The 24692-nt window shown below is 45.9% G+C and overlaps 1 long non-coding RNA gene across 2 annotated transcripts in view; it reads right to left on the bottom strand.

The window, feature by feature from the left end:
• Nucleotides 1-24692, bottom strand: part of LOC141144042 (uncharacterized) — a 133013-nt gene that overhangs the window by 66699 nt on the left and 41622 nt on the right. For both annotated transcript variants that reach the window (XR_012244336.1, XR_012244337.1), the window contains exon 3: nucleotides 11593-11770. This is a non-coding gene — a long non-coding RNA (uncharacterized lncRNA). The remainder of the gene's footprint in view (nucleotides 1-11592; nucleotides 11771-24692) is intronic.

Here is a 24692-nt window from a genome sequence, read left to right on the forward strand (position 1 = left end):
ACATCCCATGTGACAGTAATAGGTGGTGACAGGTCCTCTTTATGGAGAGATCTGGGGTCTATAATGAATGTAAACATCCCATGTGACAGTAATAGGTGGTGACAGGTCCTCTTTATGGAGAGATCTGGGGTCTATAATGAATGTAAACATCCCATGTGACAGTAATAGGCGGTGACAGGTCCTCTTTATGGAGAGATCTGGGGTCTATAATGAATGTAAACATCCCATGTGACAGTAATAGGCGGTGACAGGTCCTCTTTATGGAGAGATCTGGGGTCTATAATGAATGTAAACATCCCATGTGACAGTAATAGGCGGTGACAGGTCCTCTTTATGGAGAGATCTGGGGTCTATAATGAATGTAAACAGCCCATGTGACAGTAACAGGTGGTGACAGGTCCTCTTTATGGAGAGATCTGGGGTCTATAATGAATGTAAACATCCCATGTGACAGTAACAGGTGGTGACAGGTCCTCTTTATGGAGGGATGGGGGGTCTAAAAACCCCCGATCCCTCCTCTGCACTTCAAAGTATTCAGATTGCCGAAAACGGTGATTCTGAATACTGTGTATTGTTTAAAATTCGGCGCCATTGGCAGCCGAGTAAACGGGAAGTGACATCATGACGTCGCTTCCGCGTTTACAATTAGGAGGCTGTAACGAAGCCATTCATGGCTTCGTTCCAGCCCGCCCCCAGGCGCCGGAGGCAGCCGATTGGACACCGGGCCTCCCAATCACACGGGAGGCCCGGTAAGAGCGGCGGGAGGCGGGCGTCCCCTCCCGCTCCTCCGGTGTAACAGCCGAGCGGCTTTTAGCCACATCGGTGGTTATATACGGATAGCCGATCGCCGGCTCGAAACAACGGTACCGGGATGATGCCTGCAGCTGCGGGCATCATCCCGGTATAACTACCGAAAGCCGAGTACGCGCATCTGCGTACGGTCGGCGGGAAGGGGTTAAAATACCTGTGTTCATAAGAGTCGCCAGGGGGTGGCTATCAAGGCTGTAGCCCCAAATCTGGAGCCCATAGCCCCAAGTCTCAGCGGGTCACGGCGGCGGCGGAAGCGGGCAGGCTGCATTAGAGGTGGAGGTGAGAGAAGAGCAGGCGGATGAGCAGAGATGACATCATTTCTCTCTGCCCGCTCCACGTCACCACTCTTCCTCCCTCACAGCTGGCCACTTCAATGTGGGAATGTGGGAGCGATGTGCGGCGGGGAGCAGAGAGATGACATCATCTCTCACTGCCCCCCCCCCCACACACACATCAGCGCTCTTCTGCCCTCACAGCGCGGGAGGTGCGGCGGGGAGCAGAGAGATGCCATCATCTCTCACTGCCCACCTCGCATCTCTGCTCTCCTGACCTCACTAAATGGACCAGCGCTACCAGCCTGCCACCAATGCAGCGACAATGCACATTTGGTGGCACTGGCTGGCATGGCAAGTGACAACCCACATCTAGTGGCAACTGACGTGGCAAGTGACAATCCGCAAATGGTGGCAAGTGACAATCTGCAAATGGTGGCAAGTGACATGCCCAGGTCTCCCACTGATTTTGCATTATGTTGAGTTGAACCACTTCATTATATATTAGAATATAACAATAGAAACAATGCGCTTCGATCACCCTGACACCATATCAACCATGATGCCATGATGATTGAAACGCCAACACCAGCATTGGCCCGCAAAAAATTGCTTACCACTGGTGTCCCCCCCCCCCCCCTCAATTATCGGGACGTGGCATCAATTACAAGTGTGTCGTATACACAGTACTACTCTGTGGTGATACGAATTCTTAAATATAAAAACAATCGATCCTGTGGTCAACGTGACCAACACGACCCTAAAATAAAGATATTCCTCTGTCAGAGCCCTTGCACACTGGGGCGGTTTGCAGGCGCTATTGCGCTAATAATAGCGCCTGCAAACCGCCCCGAAAGTGCCGCTGCTTGTATTCCTGTGTGAAAGCCCCGAGGGCTTGCACACTGGAGCGATGCGCTGGCAGGACGGTAATAAAAGTCCTGCTAGCAGCATCTTCGGAGCGGTGAAGGAGCGGTGTGTATACCGCTCCTGCCCATTGAAATCAATGGGACGGCGCGGCTATACCGCCGGCAATGCGCCTCTGCAGAGGCGCTTTGCGGTGGTTTTTAACCCTTTCTCGGCCGCTAGCGGGGGGTAAAACCGCCCCGCTAGCGGCCGCATACCGACGGTAAAACGCCGCTATTAATAGCGGCGTTTTACCGCCGACGCCGCCCCCGCCCCAGTGTGCAAGGGCTCTCAGCGATTTTAAAGTTTTAGTCATGTTAACTCTTTCTCACCCTTCAGTTAGTTTTTCTTTTTTTTTTTTTTTTTTAACTGCTTGCCGACCGCCGCACGAACATTTACGTCGGCAGAATGGCACGGACAGGCAAATGGGTGTACAGGCACGTCCCTTTAAATTTGCCGCCGTTTGGTCGCATGCGCACGCGTCCCTGCTGCGAGCTCCGTGAGCGTGATCGCGGGTCCCGCAGACTCTATGTGCGCGGGGATACCCACAATCATCTCAAGGAGAGGAAGAACAGGGAAATACTGATGTAAACAAGCATTTCCCCTTTCTGCCTAGTGACAGGACAACGATCACAGATCCCTGTAATCGGGAGCAGTGATCAGTGTCGTGTCACACATAATCCCTCCCCCCCACAGTTAGAATCACTCCCTAGGACACACTGAACCCCTGCAGCGCCCCCTCCTGGTTAACCCCTTCACTGCCAGTCACATTTACACAGTAAACAATGCATTTTTAATCGCACTGATCGCTGTATAAATGCGATTGGTCCCAAAATAGCGCCAAAAGTGTCCGATCTGTCCGCCATAATGTCGCAGTCGCGATAAAAAAAAAATAAAAAAAAAAAAATCCCTGATCGCTGCCATTACTAGTAAAAAAAAAATAATATATTAATAAAAATGCCGTAAATCTATCCCCTATTTTGTAGACGCTATAACTTTTGCGCAAACCAATCAATAAACGCTTATTGCGATTTTTTTTTTTTAACCAAAAATATGTAGAAGAATACATATCGGCCTAAACTGAAGAAGAAAAATGTTTTTTTAATTTTTTTTTTTTGCGATATTTATTATAGTAAAAAGTAAAAAATATTGGGTTTTTTTTTTTCAAATTTGTTGCTTTTTTTGTTTATAGCGCAAAAAATAAAAACTGCAGAGGCGATCAAATACCACCAAAAGAAAGATCTATTTGTGGGGGAAAAAAGAACATCAGTTTTGTTTGGGTACAACATCACACGACCGCGCAATTGTCAGTTAAAGCAACGCAGTGCCGAATCGCAAAAAGTGCTCCGGTCTTTGGCCGGCCAAATGGTCCGGGGCTGAAGCGGTTAAATTAAAAATAATTACAGCGCCGACATCCACAAACAGAAATAGAGGGGACAATATAAATTAAATAGTGTGCCTTTAGCATCACTTTAAGTTTTTGTGGTGATGACCCCCCCAGGTTATCATTGTAGCCAATAAATCCCCCACACTCTATATTTATCTGTTGTTATTAATGTATATATATCTCTGTCACTCCATACTGGATGTATCCCGGGTGAATTACAGGATTTTCTCACTGGCCACAATACTTTTCTCCAATATAGACAGAACATTCCAGATCAGCAGAGTAATAAAGATTGTTTGTCAGATGAAAATTTTCTAGCACAGTGAAGTAAATATAGCGTTAGTCTCTCGGGAAGATGGCGTGGAATGTTCCGCGCGGTTCTCTTCCTCCTATCTGAGCCGAGCTTCTAAGAGCAATATAAATAATTCCTCTATTTAAAGAAATGATTGACACAGTCTTCGGAGAGTTAAACAAAATGCCCTGTTTTGGTCTTCTGGTTAAACATTGAGGAGGAAAGTGTTCCTGAGCAGCTTGTCTCAACCTTTACAACCTAGAGGAACCCTAGAAATTATTTTCATGCCTCGAGGAACCCCTGATAGAAACATAGAATCCATTGGTGGTCAGTGAGAAGAATGTTCCTTACATTGGTGATCAGTGAGAAGAATGTTCCTTACATTGGTGATCAGTGAGAAGAATGTTCCTTACATTGGTGGTCAGTGAGAAGAATGTCCCTTACATTGGTGATCAGTGAGAAGAATGTTCCTTACATTGGTGATCAGTGAGAAGAATGTTCCTTACATTGGTGATCAGTGGGAAGAATGTCCCTTGATCACCAATGTAAGGAACATTCTTCTCACTGATCACCAATGTAAGGAACATTCTTCCCACTGATCACCAATGTAAGGGACATTCTACTCACTGATCACCAATGTAAGGAGCATTCTACTCACTGATCACCAATGTAAGGAGCATTCTTCTCACTGATCACCAATGTAAGGAACATTCTTCTCACTGATCACCAATGTAAGGAACGTTCTTCTCACTGACCTCCAATGTAAGGAACATTCTTCTCACTGATCACCAATGTAAGGAACATTCTTCTCACTGATCACCAATGTAAGGAACATTCTTCTCACTGATCACCAATGTAAGGAACATTCTTCCCACTGATCACCAATGTAAGGAACATTCTTCTCACTGACCTCCAATGTAAGGAACATTCTTCCCACTGATCACCAATGTAAGGGACATTCTACTCACTGATCACCAATGTAAGGAGCATTCTACTCACTGATCACCAATGTAAGGAACATTCTTCTCACTGATCACCAATGTAAGGAACATTCTTCTCACTGATCACCAATGTAAGGAACATTCTTCTCACTGATCACCAATGTAAGGAACATTCTTCCCACTGATCACCAATGTAAGGAACATTCTTCTCACTGACCTCCAATGTAAGGAACATTCTTCTCACTGATCACCAATGTAAGGAACATTCTTCCCACTGATCACCAATGTAAGGGACATTCTACTCACTGATCACCAATGTAAGGAGCATTCTTCTCACTGATCACCAATGTAAGGAACATTCTTCTCACTGATCACCAATGTAAGGAACGTTCTTCTCACTGACCTCCAATGTAAGGGACATTCTTCCCACTGATCACCAATGTAAGGAACATTCTTCTCACTGACCTCCAATGTAAGGAACATTCTTCTCACTGATCACCAATGTAAGGGACATTCTTCCCACTGATCACCAATGTAAGGAACATTCTTCTCACTGACCTCCAATGTAAGGAACATTCTTCTCACTGATCACCAATGTAAGGAACATTCTTCTCACTGATCACCAATGTAAGGAACATTCTTCTCACTGATCACCAATGTAAGGAACATTCTTCTCACTGATCACCAATGTAAGGAACATTCTTCTCACTGATCACCAATGTAAGGAACATTCTTCTCACTGATCACCAATGTAAGGGACATTCTTCTCACTGATCACCAATGTAAGGAACATTCTTCTCACTGATCACCAATGTAAGGAACATTCTTCCCACTGATCACCAATGTAAGGGACATTCTTCTCACTGATCACCAGTGTAAGGAACATTCTTCTCACTGATCACCAATGTAAGGAACATTCTTCCCACTGATCACCAATGTAAGGAACATTCTTCTCACTGGCCATGAATCCAACGTACCATGAGCTGTAGATATATTTCTCTGATAACCAAAAAGAAGAGGAAGAAGTCTGCTAGACCAGTCTGATAAAAGCTATTCCACCATCCCCCCCTCTGCCTCTGGGAATTGCAAGGTCAAGGTCCATGAGTCCCATTCTATGGTTGATGTTGTGGACTTCAATTCCCATGATCCTCAGAGTTCTGCATAGACTATAGGCTTCCCTGGCTATAGCTCTCCCCCCGATGACTGGAGGGGATAGTGCAACACAACACCCAGCATAGCAGTAGAAAGTAAAACTGACTGTAAAGAGGACGTTGTCTCCTTCTCCATATTTCTGTAGTCTAGGGCTGAAACAACTAATCGATTATGAAATGAATCGATTACTATTTTCATAATCGATTAATCGGCCAGTAACATAATGAGGTTAAAAAAACTAAAATGAGCCCTTTATAGTACAAAAAGAGCAAATAACCACTACTGTAAATATTACTTTCACTGTTCTACAGTAAAAAAATTAACACCTTACAGTAGTGATTATCTGCTTTATTGTACTATAAAGGGCTCATTTTAGTTCTTTTAACCCCATTATGTTACTGAACGTCTTAGACTTGGTTCACATCTATGTGCTTATTGGTGCTTTTTACAGAAACGCACTACAGTTCATTTACATGGTTTCCTATGGGACACGTTCACATCAATGCTTTTCTCAGCCGCTGCATATTTGGAAAGGGTCAGGGACTTTTTTTTAACGCAAAACGGTGCTTTTTTTGGTTCAATATACTTCAATGGGGGAAGCTGCAGAAAAGCATGTAATGCGTTTTTGCAGCAATTTGTGTTTTTTAATCTGCCCAACAAATTGGCCAAAAAAAATTGCAAAAATGCAAATCGCAGCAAGATCACGTGCGCAAAAATCAAAACGCACAGCAAAAAGCACTGCAGAAACAGATCAAAAGCAAACTGCATAGGTGTGTACCGAGCCTTGTGCTGGCCACACCGATCAATTTTCAGACGAGAATATTCAGACAAAAAATCTTTGTATATTTGCTGAATGAAAGAATGTTGTTTGAAATTTTCACATGTTTTTAACATTCTGTTTTTAAAATGAATGTAATTTCTGAACAAAAACCACATCCACTGTCTGAAAATTCCTTTGACCAAGAAGTTTTCTATTTTCTATTTCTATTTCCAAATTTTCTGGTCACTGTGGTTGAAAATGAACGTCGATTTGACCCCCACTAATGATTAGAAAATCGAAAAAACATTCTTAAAATTACATTTTTTTTGAAGGAGGACATTGTTTGTTTTTATTTTTTAATAAAAAAATTTGATCTCTGAGTCTGATGATATTTACCAGATTCACTCTTTAATAGTATATACAGTATATCTCTCCTCTAATAGTATATACAGTATATCTCTCCTCTAATAGTATATACAGTATATCTCTCCTCTAATAGTATATACAGTATATCTCTCCTCTAATAGTATATACAGTATATCTCTCCTCTAATAGTATATACAGTATATCTCCTCGAATAGTATATACAGTATATCTCTCCTCTAATAGTATATACAGTATATCTCTCCTCTAATAGTATATACAGTATATCTCTCCTCTAATAGTATATACAGTATATCTCTCCTCTAATAGTATATACAGTATATCTCTCCTCGAATAGTATATACAGTATATCTCTCCTCTAATAGTATATACAGTATATCTACTCTAATAGTATATACAGTATATCTCTTCTAATAGTAGTATATACAGTATATCTCCTCTAATATTATATACAGTATATCTCTTCTGTCTGTTATTCTCAGAGTGGATTAGATATTTTGCTCCCTAACCATATAGTTGGATATTTAAATTTACCACTGCATAGAGATACTGTATTTATCGGCGTATAACACGCACTTTTTTCCCCTTAAAATCAGGGGAAAATCACGGGTGCATGTTATACGCCGATCCCCTGCGATCCTGAGTTGTAAGATCTAAAAAATCGCCGACTGCGATTTGTAAATGGCGCCGCCTGCGCCGAAATACACAGTGCCGGTCCTCGGCTCTTCTCGGCCACTTTCGGCTTCACTCGAGCGCCGCCCGAACCTAGCCAAGTGTACTCGGCTAGGTTTGGATAGCTCCGCTCACAGTCACGCCCATCCCGAGTGGAGCCGAAAGTGAACGAGAGCCGCCGAGAAGAGCCGAGGACCGGCACTGTGTATTTCGGCGACGGCGGCGCCATTTTCAAATCGCGGTCGGCGATTTTGAAGCTCAGCGAGCTGCAAGGCTGCACTGGGGCAAGGCTGCACTGGGGAAGGCTGCACTGACAAGGCTGCACTGACAAGGCTGCACTGACAAGGCTGCACTGAGAAGGCTGCACTGAGAAGGCTGCACTGAGAAGGCTGCAATGATGGGCATTTAAATGTAAGTTTTTTTCCCTTCAACTTCCCTCCTAAAAGTTTTTTTTTCCTTAAAATTCCCTCCTAAATTGGGGTGCGTGTTATACGCCGATAAATACGGTATTTAAAAATAAATTGCCTTTTTTTTAACTTTACATAATAACAAAATTTTACACCACACTTTCTTTAAGGTTATTAACCGATTAATCAAAACCATAATTAGCCAACTAATCGATTATGAAAATAATCGTTAGTTGCAGCCCTACTGTAGTCCAGCACCTGGTTATACAAAGTTCCATACCTCCCAACTTTTGGACTCGAGAATGAGGGACACATTAGAAAGACAGAAACCTTAGATGTGAATGTAGCGCGCCCAAGCAAAAGCGGGTGTGATTAAATTATGCTAAATTTTGGGCGAGATAACTGCTCCCACTCCCTTTTTACACTACCCTGTCTCTTTGTACACACGGCCTCCTCTCTGTGTACACTGTCCCCCTCCCTGTACTTCCTTTGGGGGGGGGGGGGGATTCTGGGGAGAGGTTGCACCCCAAACCCCCTTTTTGCTCATGTCTGTATCCTACACCCTCTCTTCTTACCTTTGCACCCCAATCACCCCTTGCTGAGCTGTACATCCCAGCAACCCTCTCTTCTAACCTCTGAACCCCAAGCCCTCCTTCTCAGCTAACCTCTGCACCCATAACTCCTCTTCCTCACAGCTAACCTCTGCACCCATAACTCCTCTTCCTCTCAGATAACCTCTGCACCATAACTCCTCCTCCTCTTCTAACCTCTGCACCATAACTCCTCCTCTTCTAACCTCTGCACCATAACTCCTCTTCCTCTCAGATAACCTCTGCACCATAACTCCTCTTCTTCTCCTAACCTCTGCACCATAACTCCGCCTCCTCTCCTAACCTCTGCACCATAACTCCGCCTCCTCTCCTAACCTCTGCACCATAACTCCTCTTCTTCTCCTAACCTCTGCACCATAACTCCTCCTCCTCTCCTAACCTCTGCACCATAACTCCTCCTCCTCTCCTAACCTCTGCACCATAACTCCTCCTCCTCTCCTAACCCCTGCACCATAACTCCTCTTCCTCTTCTAACCTCTGCACCATAACTCCTCCTCCTCTCCTAACCTCTGCACCATAACAACTCCTCCTCTCCTAACCTCTGCACCATAACTCCTCTTCTAACCTCTGCACCATAACTCCTCCTCCTCTCCTAACCTCTGCACCATAACTCCTCCTCCTCTCCTAACCTCTGCACCATAACTCCTCTTCCTCTTCTAACCTCTGCACCATAACTCCTCCTCCTCTCCTAACCTCTGCACCATAACTCCTCCTCCTCTCCTAACCTCTGCACCATAACTCCTCTTCTAACCTCTGCACCATAACTCCTCCTCCTCTCCTAACCTCTGCACCATAACTCCTCTTCCTCTTCTAACCTCTGCACCATAACTCCTCCTCCTCTCCTAACCTCTGCACCATAACAACTCCTCCTCTCCTAACCTCTGCACCATAACTCCTCTTCTAACCTCTGCACCATAACTCCTCCTCCTCTCCTAACCTCTGCACCATAACTCCTCTTCCTCTTCTAACCTCCGCACCATAACTCCTCTTCCTCTTCTAACCTCCGCACCATAACTCCTCTTCCTCTTCTAACCTCCGCACCATAACTCCTCCTCCTCTCCTAACCTCTGCACCATAACTCCTCTTCTAACCTCTGCACCATAACTCATCTTCCTCTTATAACCTCTGCACCATAACTCCTCTTCCTCTTATAACCTCTGCACCATAACTCCTCTTCCTCTTATAACCTCTGCACCATAACTCCTCCTCCTCTTCTAACCTCTGCACCATAACTCCTCCTCTCCTAACCTCTGCACCATAACTCATCTTCCTCTTATAACCTCTGCACCATAACTCCTCCTCCTCTTCTAACCTCTGCACCATAACTCCTCCTCCTCTAACCTCTGCACCATAACTCCTCCTCCTCTCCTAACCTCTGCACCATAACTCCTCCTCTCCTAACCTCTGCACCATAACTCCTCTTCCTCTTCTAACCTCTGCACCATAACTCCTCCTCCTCTCCTAACCTCTGCACCATAACTCATCTTCCTCTTCTAACCTCTGCACCATAACTCATCTTCCTCTTCTAACCTCCGCACCATAACTCATCTTCCTCTCCTAACCTCTGCACCATAACTCCTCTTCTAACCTCTGCACCATAACTCCTCTTCCTCTTCTAACCTCTGCACCATAACTCCCCTTCCTCTCCTAACCTCTGCACCATAACTCAGGTCGGGTCCACTCTGTGTGTGTGTAGCATCCACGAGGCTGCGGGTGGAACTGGACAAGGTTAATGAACTACAGGTTCATGTTATTGTGTTATCAGGTCTTGTGTTATTTACAGAGTTCATGCTCACTGCTGTGCGGAGCTCTGCAGCGGCGAACTTTGTGTAAACTTGGGAGGAAGGTGGAAGACAGCCTGAACTCAGGGCAATCAATAGGATATACAGCGCTTGTGTGGACCCCCCCCTGTCCTGGCCCTGCACTCCCCCCCCCCCCGCATCTCCTGCAGGCTGCCCTGATTCCCTGACACAGCCAACTGCCACTGCAGCAGATAGCATCTCTCCCCGCCAGCTGCTTACAGAGGAACTTAGTGGAGCCAAGTGCCAGAACTCATTCCGGCACTGGGCTCCAGGATACAGCCCAGACCTGCGGGAGTCCGGCACTTGGTTGAAATTCCAGGAAGGTCCCTTGGGATCCGGGACAGCTGGGAAGCATGAAGTGATATTGTACCGTATGAAGGTGTCATGTCTTCAGCAGCAGAAGGAGAGAATACATATGTCGGTGATGTTTGGCAGTTTGTTGAATGAAATTTCTACTTTGATGACCATTTTTTTTCTTTTTTTTTTTTCCTCTCATGGTTGTTTTGTAATACTTAAAAAAAAAAAAAAAAAAATGTAAAAAAAGTATTGTCCAAAAATGCAAGCATTGTATTTTTTTATATACCGTTATCAATTTTAAATTTGTCTACTTCTTGGATATTACCGTATTTATCGGCGTATAACACGCACTTTTTCCCCCTTAAAATCGTGGGAAAATCGTGGGTGCGTATTATACGCCGATCCCCCGCTGATTGTGAGCGGAGGGTTGAGCCGCTGATTATTGCAGCCCCGTATACGATCGCTGCATTAGTAAGAAACGATTTCCTGCTTTACACGGTGATTCTCTAGTGATTATCTGGGAGTTCTTTATGTGGAGACAACTTTGTGCTGACAAGGTAGCTATGTATGTCTGTTGTGTGTATGTCCTCTGGATAGAACAATATCTGAAAGTTTTTATATTATATGTTATTGTAATACAATGTCTGATTGATTTGTTTTATCTTTGACAGTGAGACCCGTTCCTTTCAACTACCTCCAAGTGTGTTCTGACGAAGCGAAATAACGAAACGCGTTGACGCACAGGGGGCTCAATGCCGTTTTATTTGGTGTCAACTCTCTTGTTTACGTTAGATATTTACCAATTATCATATGTCTATCGTATGGTTTTTAATTCTTTTCCACTTGACCTGTTTGATATGTTTTATTGTGAATAAAAATATATATATTTTTTTTAACTATACCGTTGTCCATCTTGCCTGTAAAGTCCGAATCGGGGCCTTGTGGCTCTTTATCCTTCCCTCTTCCGATTCTATTATATACGGATGTGGCTTTAGGAGTTTTTATTCTAATTTTTGCAATTGGGACAATACACACCAAGATTATTCGGTCTCTTCGGTCAGTTTTGTCTTTACAAGTTGCCTAAGAAAAAAGAAAGAGAAGATTTGCAGAGCAATGAGAAAATCCGGAAGGATCCAGCGATAACGCATTTGGTACATTCTTTATAGCTCGCTACAAGAAAGAACGCTCCTAACATATTTCTTCTTTCACAATAATTTTATTATAGGGAGAGATGGCAATAGGAAGGAACAATGGTTAACGCAGCCATCGGCTTACATTGTACAAGTGCACCGGCAATAGGAGACGAGTATAATAGAAATATCAGAATCACAGACGCAGGCACAGCGTAGGCGTTCAGACTAAAGCATTATACATCATGCCAAATCCTCTACTTATAACTGGTACTCAGAGAAATGACGTCTGTAAAAGAAACGTTCATCAAAAATGAATTAATGTGGTTATAAAGGCAACATTGTTTTTTTTTTTTACCTTAATGCATTCTCTGCATTAAGGTAAAAGATCTTCCTGCTCTCCCCTAAATACTCTCCTGACTCCGATCTCGATCCAGTGCTGTGCCCAAGAGCAGCAGCATTGCTCCCTCTTCTCTCACTTTGTACTCCACTGGTCATTGGCTCCTGCTTCTGTCAATTAAATCCAATGAGGAGGGATCGGGGGGGGCGGAGTCTGCCCCGCACTGTGTGTGTCAACAGACACATGCAGCCTGGATCAGAATGGAGTCCCCATAGAAAGCTACCTGCTATAGGGTCAGTCCGAAAAACAGAGGAGTAGAGAGCGCCGGCGGGGACCCCAGAAGAGGAGGATCGGGGGGGGTACTCTGTGCAAAACCATTACACAGAGCCGGTAAACATGACATTTATAAAAAAAAAAAAAAAAAAAAAACATTTACAATTCCTTTAATTGCCTCCCACCCACCATATAGAAAAATGATGGCAGGCGGGGTGCTCTCTTGTTCGGGGCCATCGTCCTATGACGTCACCGCGAACGCGCACCCGCAGCAGTGCGCAGCTCGGTGATCGCGATCTCCGTAAAGAGCCGATAACGCAGCTCTTTACCCATGTGATCGGCTGTGTCCAATCACAGTAAACACGGAAGCGGCTCTCCTCACTTCACACTGACAGAGAGAGAGGAGAGGAGAGCCGATCAGCGGCATCTCCTCACAGGGGAGACCTGTACAGGTAATCAGGGCACTGATCATCAGTACAGCCCCAACAGTGGCCATCAGTGAGGCCAGTCAGTGCCTGCTCATCAGTGCCACCCATCTGTGCCGCCCATCAGTGCTTGCTCATCAGTGCCACCCATCTGTGCCACCCATCAGTGCTTGCTCATCAGTGCTGCCCTTCAGTGCCACCTAACCCTGCCACCTATCAGCGCCCATCAGTGCCACCTATCAGTGCAGCCTTATCAGTGCCCATCAGTGCAGTCTATCAGTGCTGCATATTAGTGCCTCCTCATCAGTGCTGCTTATCTGTGCCACCTATCAGTGCCCATCAGTGCCTCCTCATCAGTGCCGCCTATTTGTGCCACCTATCAATGCCCATCAGTGCCTCCTCATCAGTGCCGCCTATCAATGCCCATCAGTGCTGCATAGCAGTGCCCATCAGTGCCGCAAATCAGTGCCACCCATCAGTGTAGCATATTAGTGCCAACTCATCAGTGCACATTAGTGAAGGAGAAAAATTACTTATTTACTAGATTTTCTGACAGAAACGAAGAAAAACATAAAAAAAAAAAAATAAAATCGGCCTCTTTTTGTTTTTGTAGAAAAACAAAACAAAAAATAAAAACCCAGCAGTAATTAAAGGAGTTAATGCATTCTAGGGATTAAGATAAAAAACCTTCTGTGTGTAGTAGCCCCCCCCCCCCCCCTCAGCACCCCCCAATTACCATCCTGTCCTCCTCTCTCCAGCGATGTCCAGGATCCCCTCAGCCATCCAGCACACTCCTCCTGAATGGCTGAGACAGAGCAGCGGCGCTATTGGCTCCAGCGGCTGTCAGTCAGCCAATCAGGGGAGAGAGGGGGCGGGGCTCCGTGTCTAAATGGACACATGGAGCTCTGACTCAGCTTGGGTGCCCCTCATAGAGAGCTGCTGGCTGAGGGGGAGGGGCCAGGAACAGCAAAGCGGGACCCCAGAAGAGGAGGATCGGGGGGCTGCCCTGTGCACAGAGGAGGGAAGTATAACATGTTTGTTATTTTATTTTTTTTAAATGAGACTTTACAATCACTTTAAATACCACCAAAAGAAAAATCTTTGTGTGAAAAAAAAATGATAAAAATATACCGTATTTATCGGCGTATAACACGCACCCCAATTTAGGAGGGAAGTTGAAGGGAAAAAAACTTACATTTAAATGCCCATCATTGCAGCCTTGTCAGTGCAGCCTTGTCAGTGCAGCCTTCGTCAGTGCAGCCTTCGTCAGTGCAGCCTTCGTCAGTGCAGCCTTCGTCAGTGCAGCCTTCCCCAGTGCAGCCTTCCCCAGTGCAGCCTTCCCCAGTGCAGCCTTCCCCAGTGCAGCCTTCCCCAGTGCAGCCATGTCAGTGCAGCCATGTCAGTGCAGCCATGTCAGTGCAGCCATGTCAGTGCAGCCTTCCCCAGTGCAGCCTTCCCCAGTGCAGCCTTCCCCAGTGCAGCCTTCCCCAGTGCAGCCATGTCAGTGCAGCCTTCCCCAGTGCAGCCATGTCAGTGCAGCCTTCCCCAGTGCAGCCTTGTCAGTGCAGCCTTCCCCAGTGCAGCCTTGTCAGTGCAGCCTTCCCCAGTGCAGCCTTGTCAGTGCAGCCTTCCCCAGTGCAGCCTTGTCAGTGCAGTCTTCCCCAGTGCAGCCTTGTCAGTGCAGCCTTGCCCAGTGCAGCCTTGTCAGTGCAGCCTTCCCCAGTGCAGCCTTCGATCCCTGTCCCTGCCATACTGGGCTTCAAAATCGCCGACCGCGATTTGAAAATGGCGCCGGAGGCGCCGAAATACACAGAGCCGGTCCTCGGCTCTTTCCGGCGGCTCTCGTTCACTTTCGGCTCCACTCGTAGCCGAGTAGGTTCGGATAGCTCCGCTCGGGACTACGAGTGGAGCCGAAAATGAACGAGAGCCGCCGGAAAGAGCCGAGGACCGGCTCTGTGTATTTTGGCGCCGGCGGCGCCATTTTCAAATTGCGGTCGGCGATTTTGAAGTTTTGACACCACGGGATCGCAGGGGATCGGCGTATAACACGCACCTGCGACTTTCCCCTGATTTTAAGGGGAAAAAAAAGTACGTGTTATACGCCAATAAATACGGTAATTTGGGTACAGTGCTGCATGACCGCGTAATTGTCACTCAAAGTGTGACGGCGCTGAAAGCTGAAAACTTCTGAAAGGGCCGGTATTGGTATTGAAGGGGTTCAATCGGTATTAAACCCAAATCCAAAGATGTCCTATTTTGCAATCATTAGATGTGGCGGCCACATTTGTTTTCTTATTTTTTTTAGCCTTTTTCTCTCCTCTGTTTTCACCTGGTGATCTGGCCAGTAACATACCTCCTGTATTAGAGCTCCCCCTCCCCCACACTCCGGATAAAGGAGCACAGGAGACCGTGTTAGATGGACTAGCAGATTTAAATACACTAACAAACCGAAGCCACATTCCAGCTTTACACTTTATAATCAGTTACAGCAAACAATTATTTTTTTATACTTTTTGGGGAAAAAGAATTTACAGGAATAAACAAATGCTGATCATTGTAGGCACCCTGGTCAGCGGTAAATGGTTTGTCTCAACGCTCCAATCGCTACATTTGTAGGAGGGCTTACTCTGCTGAGAGAAAAAAAACAACAGACTTGCTGGCAAGATCACCAGGTGAAAATAGAGGGAAGCCTACATAAGAAAACAAACGCGGCCGTCACATCTAGGAATGGGGAAGCGGCGATGTAATAAAGGTTTGCTTTCGGGGGGTTAATATCGCTTTAAATCTCATCTTTTTTGGACGTGTGGTTGCCAGGCACTTTTTATTTTGCATATTAATAATATTCAAATGATGACAGAAAAATGAAACTTGGCACAAAAAACAACCAAAGAAAAGACATGAAGATCTATTTATTACATATTTATTACCGGTATTTATAGAAGTATTTATAGAAGTCCTTATAGAAGTATTTATAAAAGTATTTATAGAAGTCCTTATAGAAGTCCTTATAGAAGTATTTATAGAAGTCCTTATAGAAGTATTTATAGAAGTCCTTATAGAAGGTTTTATAGAAGTCCTTATAGAAGTATTTATAGAAGTCCTTATAGAAGGTTTTATAGAAGTCCTTATAGAAGTATTTATAGAAGTCCTTATAGAAGGTTTTATAGAAGTCCTTATAGAAGTATTTATAGAAGTCCTTATAGAAGGTTTTATAGAAGTCCTTACAGAAGTATTTATAGAAGTCCTTATAGAAGGTTTTATGCTGCTCTCAGCTCAGGGTGACACTTCTGCGGTTTTCAGGGCGTTTCTACAACTAGAAACCTCCATTTACCGGGATTTCCTATGAAATTCCTTCACATCTCTGAATTCTAAGCCAGTGCAGATTTGTGAAAGGGTCGGGCACTTTTTTTTCCCCGCAGCAGATTGCGTTTTTGGTGTAATAGACTTCAATGGAACCGCACCAAAAAACGAAAGTGCTGCATTTTTTTTATGCATGTACCATAGCTCCCAACTGTCCCTGATTTCGAGGGACTGTCCCTCTGTCCCTCATTCCTCCTCATTTGTCCCTCATTTTGGTCTGATCTATATAGTTGTATATAAAATGCACTTTTTAATCTATAAAAAAGTGTTTCTCAGAGCTAAACCTTTCATCTCATTTCTAAATTGCTGCATTTGTAAATTCCACAAGCCAATATAAAGTAATAGAAGTGGTAAAAAAAAAAAAAAAAAAAAAGAAAAAAAAAAGCACCTGTAAGTGTACAATTCTCCTTTAACCGGTTCAATACCGGGCATTTTCCCCCCCTTCCTTCCCAGGCCAATTTTTAGTTTTCAGCGCTGTCGCACTTTGGATAATTGCGCGGTCGTGCAACGTTGTACCCAAAAAAAAAAATTGACGTCCTTTTTTCCCCCACAGATAGAGCTTCCTTTTGGTGGTATTTGATCGCCTCTGCGGTTTTTATTTTTTGCGCTAAAAACAAAAGAAGAGCGACAATTTTGAAAAAAAACACTATATTTTTTACTTTTTGCTATAATAAATATCCCAATTTTTTTTTAAAAAACACATTTTTTCCTCAGATTCGGCCGATACGTATTCTTCTACATATTTTTGGTAAAAAAAAAAATCGTAATAAGCGTTTATTGATTGGTTTGCGCAAAAGTTATAGCGTCTACAAAATACGGGATAGATTTATGGCATTTTTTTTTTTTTAAATATTTATTTATTTTTTTAGCGGCGATCGCGATTCTTTTTTTGCGTGACTGCGACATTATGGCGGACACATCGGACACTTTTGACACATTTTTGGGACCATTCACATTTATACAGCGATCAATGCTATAAAATTGCATTGATTACTGTGTAAATGTGACAGGCAGGGAAGGAGTTAACCACTAGGGGGCGGGGAGGGGTTAATATGTTTCCTAGGGAGTGATTTTAACTGAAGGGGGAGGGGACGTACAAGGGGAGGAGACCGATCAGTGTTCCTCTGTACTGGGAACACAGATCGGTCTCCTCTCACCTGACAGGCTGTGGATCTGTGTGTTTACACACACAGATCCACGGTCCAGCCCGGTTAACGGGCAATCGCGTGTGCCCGGCGGACACCGCGGCCGCCGGGCACACGCAACGGGTCCCGCGCAGCGCGCGCCCCCTAGATGGCCGGGAATCCCAGGACGTCATATGACTATGGCTGGGTAGGGAAAACTTTGAATTTCGAAAATACGGAGATTCGAAAAACCCGGAAATACGAAAATTCAAAAATTCTAAAATCCGAAAACGTAAAAATCCAAAAATAAGAAAGAAAATCCGAAAATTTGAAAGAACGGAAATCTAAAAATAAGAACGAAAATCCAAAAATCCAAAATAATAACTAAATAACTAATGCTAACTATTAAATGATAGGTATTGTAATTTCCAATACAGCACATTATATGGTGGGCACTGCATGGTACAGCACATTATATGGTGGGCACTGCATGGCACAGCACATTACATGGTGGGCACTGCATGGTACAGCACATTATATGGTGGGCACTGCATGGCACAGCACATTACATGGTGGGCACTGCATGGCACAGCACATTACATGGTGGGCACTGCATGGCACAGCACATTACATGGTGGGCACTGCATGGCACAGCACATTACATGGTGGGCACAGCACATTACATGATGGGCACTGCATGGTACAGCATATAACATGGTGGGCACAGCACATGACATGGTGGGCACTGCATGGCACAGCACATTACATGGTGGGCACAAAACATTACATGGTGGGCACTGCATGGTACAGCGTATTACATGGTGGGCACTGCATGGTACAGCACATTACATGGTGATTACAACACATCACATGGTGGGCACTGCATGGCACAGAACATTACATGGTGGGTACAACATATCACATGGCGGGCACTGCATGGCCCAGCACATTACATGGTGGGCACTGCATGGTACAGCACATTACATGGTGGGTACAACATATCACATGGCGGGCACTGCATGGCCCAGCACATGACATGGTGGGCACTGCATGGTACAGCGTATTACATGGTGGGCACTGCATGGTACAGCACATCACATGGTGGGCACTGCACATCACATCACATGGTGGGCACTGCACATCACATGGTGGACACTGCACATGGCATAGTGGGCACAAGAGAGCACATTACATGGGGGGGGAGCAGTCGGTCCCCTATCACAATCATTACACCCCCAGGTCAGTTTCTAGACAATCCTCCCTAATAAGATTACTGACCTCATCTCACCAGTATGGCAGATTTCCTTCCTCCCGGGCTCCTGGATGACATCAGTGCCCCTCCCCCCAGACAGCTGCCTGCACCTCTCACACTGAGGATCTGTGAGAGTGGAAGGGACCCTGTGATTGGAGGCATCGGCAGAGACAGAGGGAGGGGCCTGGAGCTGCAGCTCCAATAGCCCTGCAGCCAGGGACTCTAGAGGATGCGGCTGGGCGCAGGACGGTGTACCTCCGCCCCAAAAATGAAAATAAATAGTCCCTCAGCTCCCACCTTCTGGGTCCCTCTACTGAACTGATGGGGCCCAGAAAAAAAATATATTTATTCACCCCCCCGAGCAAGAAGGAGCAGTACATGTTTACAAGGGGACAGGTAAAGTGCAGGGGCCCCCATGCAGCTGGGGCCCCTGGGCAGTGCCCAGGGGTGCCGGATCATCAAGACAGCCCTGTCCGGTACAGGAGGATTGAGCTGTTTTGATAGCACAGCAGCTAATGAGGACAAAGAAAGTAAGAATCTCCGCTCATAATATCCTGCACCGGACTCTATTCGGTTGCCGGTGTTTTGTCCAACCACCAATTCGTCAAAAACTCCAATCACTGCTGGTTTAAAGAAACCGGAAGTTAAGTAGTTGGGGTTTCTGATGGGTTTGAAAATTTGACAGAACACCGTGTGTGTGCGCTGTTGTGTGTGTGTGTGTGTGAAGGGCATGACGCCGCTCTACATTGGCCACGGGGCACGTGCGCGGTGACCTTCGACCACCATGCTGTGTCATGGCATGGCGCCTGCGCACTGGTGCGGACACGCAAGGCCCTGTATATCCGGCCGCGGCCTGTCATCAGGCAGAGCCGGGCTGGACTAGACATCACACACACTGCAGAGCTTCCAATGAGAGGTAGGCAATGGAATCACACAGAGTGGCCGGGAACCTCCTCTTTTTGGTTCCACCCCGCTGGCGCTCCTGGCCCCTCCTCTCTGGCCAATGCCGCTTCCCATGGGGGCACATGTGCTTTCACAAGTACCCCTCTGTCTGCCCCCCCCGCTTCTTCGTCACTGGCTTTGATTGACAGCACTGGGAGCCAATGGCTTCTGGTGCCCCAGCAAAGCCAGCGAGACCCCCAGAAGTGAGGGGAGAAAAGATCTGCAGATGTACGCGGCGCTGGATCCAATGAGGTGACAGGTAAGTAAAGGTGGACTGAGGGGGGGGGCCCATCAAAGCGCATGGAAAGTAGGTTATATGGTTTTCAATGGCATAGTTTACACCAGTACTTGCAGTTCCAGTGCATACCAGTAAAAACTGGAACTGGACTAGAACGCTGTAAAACGCATCAAAACCGCACTGGAACACACCAAAAATGTACTGGATCACACATGTCCTTATTTAAGGTTAAGAAAAAAGAGGGGGAAAAAATGCACTGGACCGCACTAAGAACGCGCATGCAGAAAAGCATCTGGAACGCATCTGGATTTTTATGGTGTGAACTGCCCTACAGGAATGTCACATTGGAAGCTGGAGACTCCTCCCACAGTCAGAGAGTGGAGCACTACTGTGGGTAATACATTGTAGGATGGGGAAGATTATTTATCAGCACAGGGGGATGCTCGGGAAAGAATGAAAAACTCGGGGATCCTTGGTTGGATGAACCCGGGCTTGCTCCGGCGGATCTGGTCAGGCTTCTCGGCTTTAATGCGGGATGACAAGTCACAGTATAATTACTATGCTTGGAATGGTCATGTAATGTTCCTATGTATGTTATGTAGCCCCCTGGGGTTTAGGCCGGGTTGCTCCTAAATTTACCTGCCAGGTATAGCTCTACCTTGGCCCATTGTTAGGAATCAATTGATTTCACTCTAATGCCCCGTACACACGGTCGGATTTTCCGATGGAAAATGTCCGATCGGATTGTGTTGTCGGAAATTCCGACCGTGTGTGGGCTCCATCACACATTTTCCATCGGATTTTCCGACACACAAAGTTGGAGAGCAGGAGATAAAATTTTCCGACAACAAAATCCGTTGTCGGAAATTCCGATCGTGTGTATACAAATCCGACGCACAAAGTGCCACGCATGCTCAGAATAAATAAAGAGATGAAAGCTATTGGCCACTGCCCCGTTTATAGTCCCGACGTACGTGTTTTACATCACCGCGTTCAGGACGATCGGATTTTCTGACAACTTTGTGTGACCGTGTGTATGCAAGACAAGTTTGAGCCAACATTCATCGGAAAAAATCCTAGGATTTTGTTGTCGGAATGTCCGACCGTGTGTACGGGGCATAAGTCTGTAATTGCTGCACTTCTCTCTTTTGCCGCTAGGTGGCCGGGTACTTGGTGACATTATATACGAGAAGGGCAACCCAATGTCAGGTTATGGGTATATGGGGTATCTCAGCCAATGGGCAGGGGTTTTCTTAAATCCCTTGGCCTGCTGGGAGAACCTATATATTCGGGTGGAGTCAGGTGATCTGTGCCACCTGAAAGCCTGTCTGGGTGGACGTGTGTTGTATAGCCTGGGCTGCTGTTTGGGCCTATCCCGGGGACATCTGGGTGCTAGGTTGTCTGAGGGCCCATCCAGAAGCAAGAGAGCAGCGCAGGGTTGGGATTGTGGATTGCAGTCCAACCAGAAGTGACGGTTCTGTCGGCAGGAGAACCTGTCGTGGTTGGAGGTAGAGGGGAAGCTGTCGCCACTAAGGGACCGTCCACCTTATTAACAGGGACCACAGTGAGTAACTGAAGCAAGTACCAGACCAGTATTCTCACCAACCGGGGACGGTGAAGAATCAGGAAACTTCAGTGGGTATCAAGCCAGGGACCCAACCAGCGGAGGTGACACTTGCAGAGCAGCCTTGTGTGTCCAGCCAGGGACCGAGCAGGCCAGTGGGGTGAAGCTTGAGAAGTATCTGGATTGCCAAGCTAGGGACCCAGCAGAGAGGCGGGGGAGACACCTGAGGAAGATACTACAGTGAAGATTGGAGGAGCTCAAGGGATTCAGTGACAGTGAATCATATAGTCTAGTGAGAGAGACCGGGAGATCAGTGGGCTGAAGAACTACAAGAAGTGATTGTAGTGGAAGTGAAGAGGAACCGTTAAGCTTTGTGTTAGGAACTGTTAAAGACTGTTGCCATAGGAGACAGCATTCCTACACATGCAGAACTGGTGTCTTGCTGGATGCCTTTCCCTGCATGGCTGTTCCTCCTATTGAAGTCACAGAGTCTGCCAACTGAACTTGCAACTACCTTAGGGTGTCCTGGCCCTAACCCTCTCTCCCCCAAAACGTTTGTTAAGAGAAATAAACTCTCTTCTGCATTCAAGCAGTTTCTGGCGCCCAAAAACTTGAACTACTTTGCACCCACCATGCCTCCACAACCCACCATATACAGAAGGATGTCAGCTATCTCTGGCCCTGGAAGTTCTCATTTACAAAATCTTTTATGGTAGAAGTGTAAATTCGACAGATTAGTGCAACAGTGTGATGGTTCCATCAAACATAACTTGAAGAAGAAGATCCCAACAAAGGGATGATCTATACACGGTACAATATACATCAGTACAACAGAAAACAGCAGCGCTACGTCCCAATAAAGATCATTCAATGCCCCAGATTATACAGGGCCTTGCAAAAGTATTCACCCCCTTGGCTTTTTACCTATTGTGTTACATTACAGCCTTTAGTTCAATGTTTTTTTTTTAATGTGAATTATATGTGATGGATCAGAACACAATAGTCTAAGTCGGTGAAGTAAAATTAGAAAAATATATACATGAAACTATTTTTCAAAAATAAAAAACTGATAATTGGCATGTGCGTATGTATTCACCCCCCTTTGTTATGAACCCCATAAAAAGCTCTGGTGCAACCAATTACCTTCAGAAGTCACATAGTTAGTAAAATGATGTCCACCTGTGTGCAATCTAAGTGTCACATGATCTGTCATTACATAGACACACCTTTGTGAAAGGCCCCAGAGGCTGCAACACCTAAGCAAGAGGCACCACAAACCAAACACTGCCATGAAGACCAAGGAACTCTCCAAACAAGTAAGGGACAATGTTGTTGAGAAGTACAAGTCAGGGTTAGGTTATAAAAAAAATATCCAAATCTTTGATGATCCCTAGGAGCCCCATCAAATCTATCATAACCAAATGGAAAGAACATGGCACAACAGCAAACCTGCCAAGAGACGGCCGCACACCAAAACTCACGGAGCGGGCAAGGAGGGCATTAATCAGAGAGGAGCACAGAGACCTAAGGTAACCCTGGAGGAGCTGCAGAGTTCCACAGCAGAGACTGGAGTATCTGTACATAGGACAACAATAAGACGTACGCTCCATAGAGTTGGGCTTTATGGCAGAGTGGTCAGAAGAAAGACATTACTTTCAGCAAAAAACAAAAAATGGCACGTTTAGAGTTTGTGAAAAGGCATGTGGGAGACTCCCGAAACGTATGGAGGAAGGTGCTCTGGTCTGATGAGACTAAAACTGAACTTTTTTGCCATCAACGTAAACGCTATGTCTGGCGCAAACCCAACACATCACATCACCCAAAGAACACATCCCCACTGTGAAACATGGTGGTGGCAGCATCATGCTGTGGGGATGTTTTTCAGCAGTCAGGACTGGGAAACTGGTCAGGGTTGAGGGAAAGATGGATGGTGCTAAATACAGGGATATTCTTGAGCAAAACCTGTAGCACTCTGTGTGTGATTTGAGGCTAGGACGGAGGTTCACCTTCCAGCAGGACAATGACCCCAAACACACTGCTAAAGCAACACTTGAGTGGTTTAAGGGGAAACATGTAAATGTGTTGGAATGGCCTAGTGGTAAGATGTGGGAAGCTCATAGAGACTTATCCAAAGAGACTTGGAGCTGTGATAGCCGCAAAAGGTGGCTCTACAAAGTATTGACTTTAGGGGGGTGAATAGTTATGCACATTGACTTTTTTCTGTTATTTGTCCTATTTGTTGTTTGCTTCACAATAAAAAAAAATAAAAAAAACATCTTCAGAGTTGTGGGCGTGTTCTGTAAATTAAATGATGCAAATCCTCAAACAATCCATGTTAATTCTAGGTTGTGGGGCAACAAACACGAAAAATGCCAAGGGGGTGAATACTTTTGCAAGGCACTGTATTGTATGGTAGGCAAAAGCTCGGAAACCCCAAATGATAAAAAAGGAGTGCATACATACGTAGATTAACTGCTTATTAATTATGGATAAAAGATAAAAAGATTTTTTTTTTTTTATCACTGTAACGATCTTCACTAGACCGACTCCTGGAAACCGGGAGTGTCAGAGAGAAAAGTATACAGAAAAAGAAAGGAAATGGTTGGACAGGATGTAGAAAGCAAGGAGGGACGTAAGAGAGAGAAAAGAGAAGGGGGAAAGAAAATGGGGAAGGGCCCAGCAGGGGGGGGGGGGGGTGCATTAGGAGACCCTTAAATTGAAAGAAGAAGGTCATTTAACCACTTAACAACCGGCCCATAGCCAAATGACGCTACAGGGCGGTTGTTTAACTCTGGGAGGACGTCCAGGGACGTCCTCCCAGAATTCTGCTCTCGCGCGCCCCCCTAGGGCGCGCACTCGAGAGCATCCGTGACCGCCGGGTCCTCATCACAGATCCCGGTAAATGGCCGCTGATCGCGGCTGTTTACCATGTGATCGCTCCGTCAAATGACGGCGCGATCACATGTAAACAAACCGGCGTCATCTGATGACGCCGGTTCCTCTCCTCCCCTCTGTGTACCGATCGGTACACTGTGAGCGGAGAGGGGGCTGGATGGATGGCTGCAGCGTTGTGGGCTGCATGTGTAGTGCCCACAGCGCTGCACAGAGACATCCATCCATCCATCCATCCATGCTCAGCCATCCCCACTACTCTGCATGCCCTGCAATGCCCTCTGCAATGCCCCACAGTACTCTGGTATGCCCCACAATACCCTTGCAATACTCTGCCATACCCTGCAATACCCCACCATACTCTGCCATACCCTGCAATACCCCGCCATACCCTGGAATACCCTGCAATACTCTGCCATACCCTGGAATACCCCGCAATACTCTGCCATACCCTGGAATACC

This window comes from Aquarana catesbeiana, linkage group LG05 (assembly GCF_042186555.1).
Source record: "Aquarana catesbeiana isolate 2022-GZ linkage group LG05, ASM4218655v1, whole genome shotgun sequence".
NCBI lineage: Eukaryota > Metazoa > Chordata > Amphibia > Anura > Ranidae > Aquarana > Aquarana catesbeiana.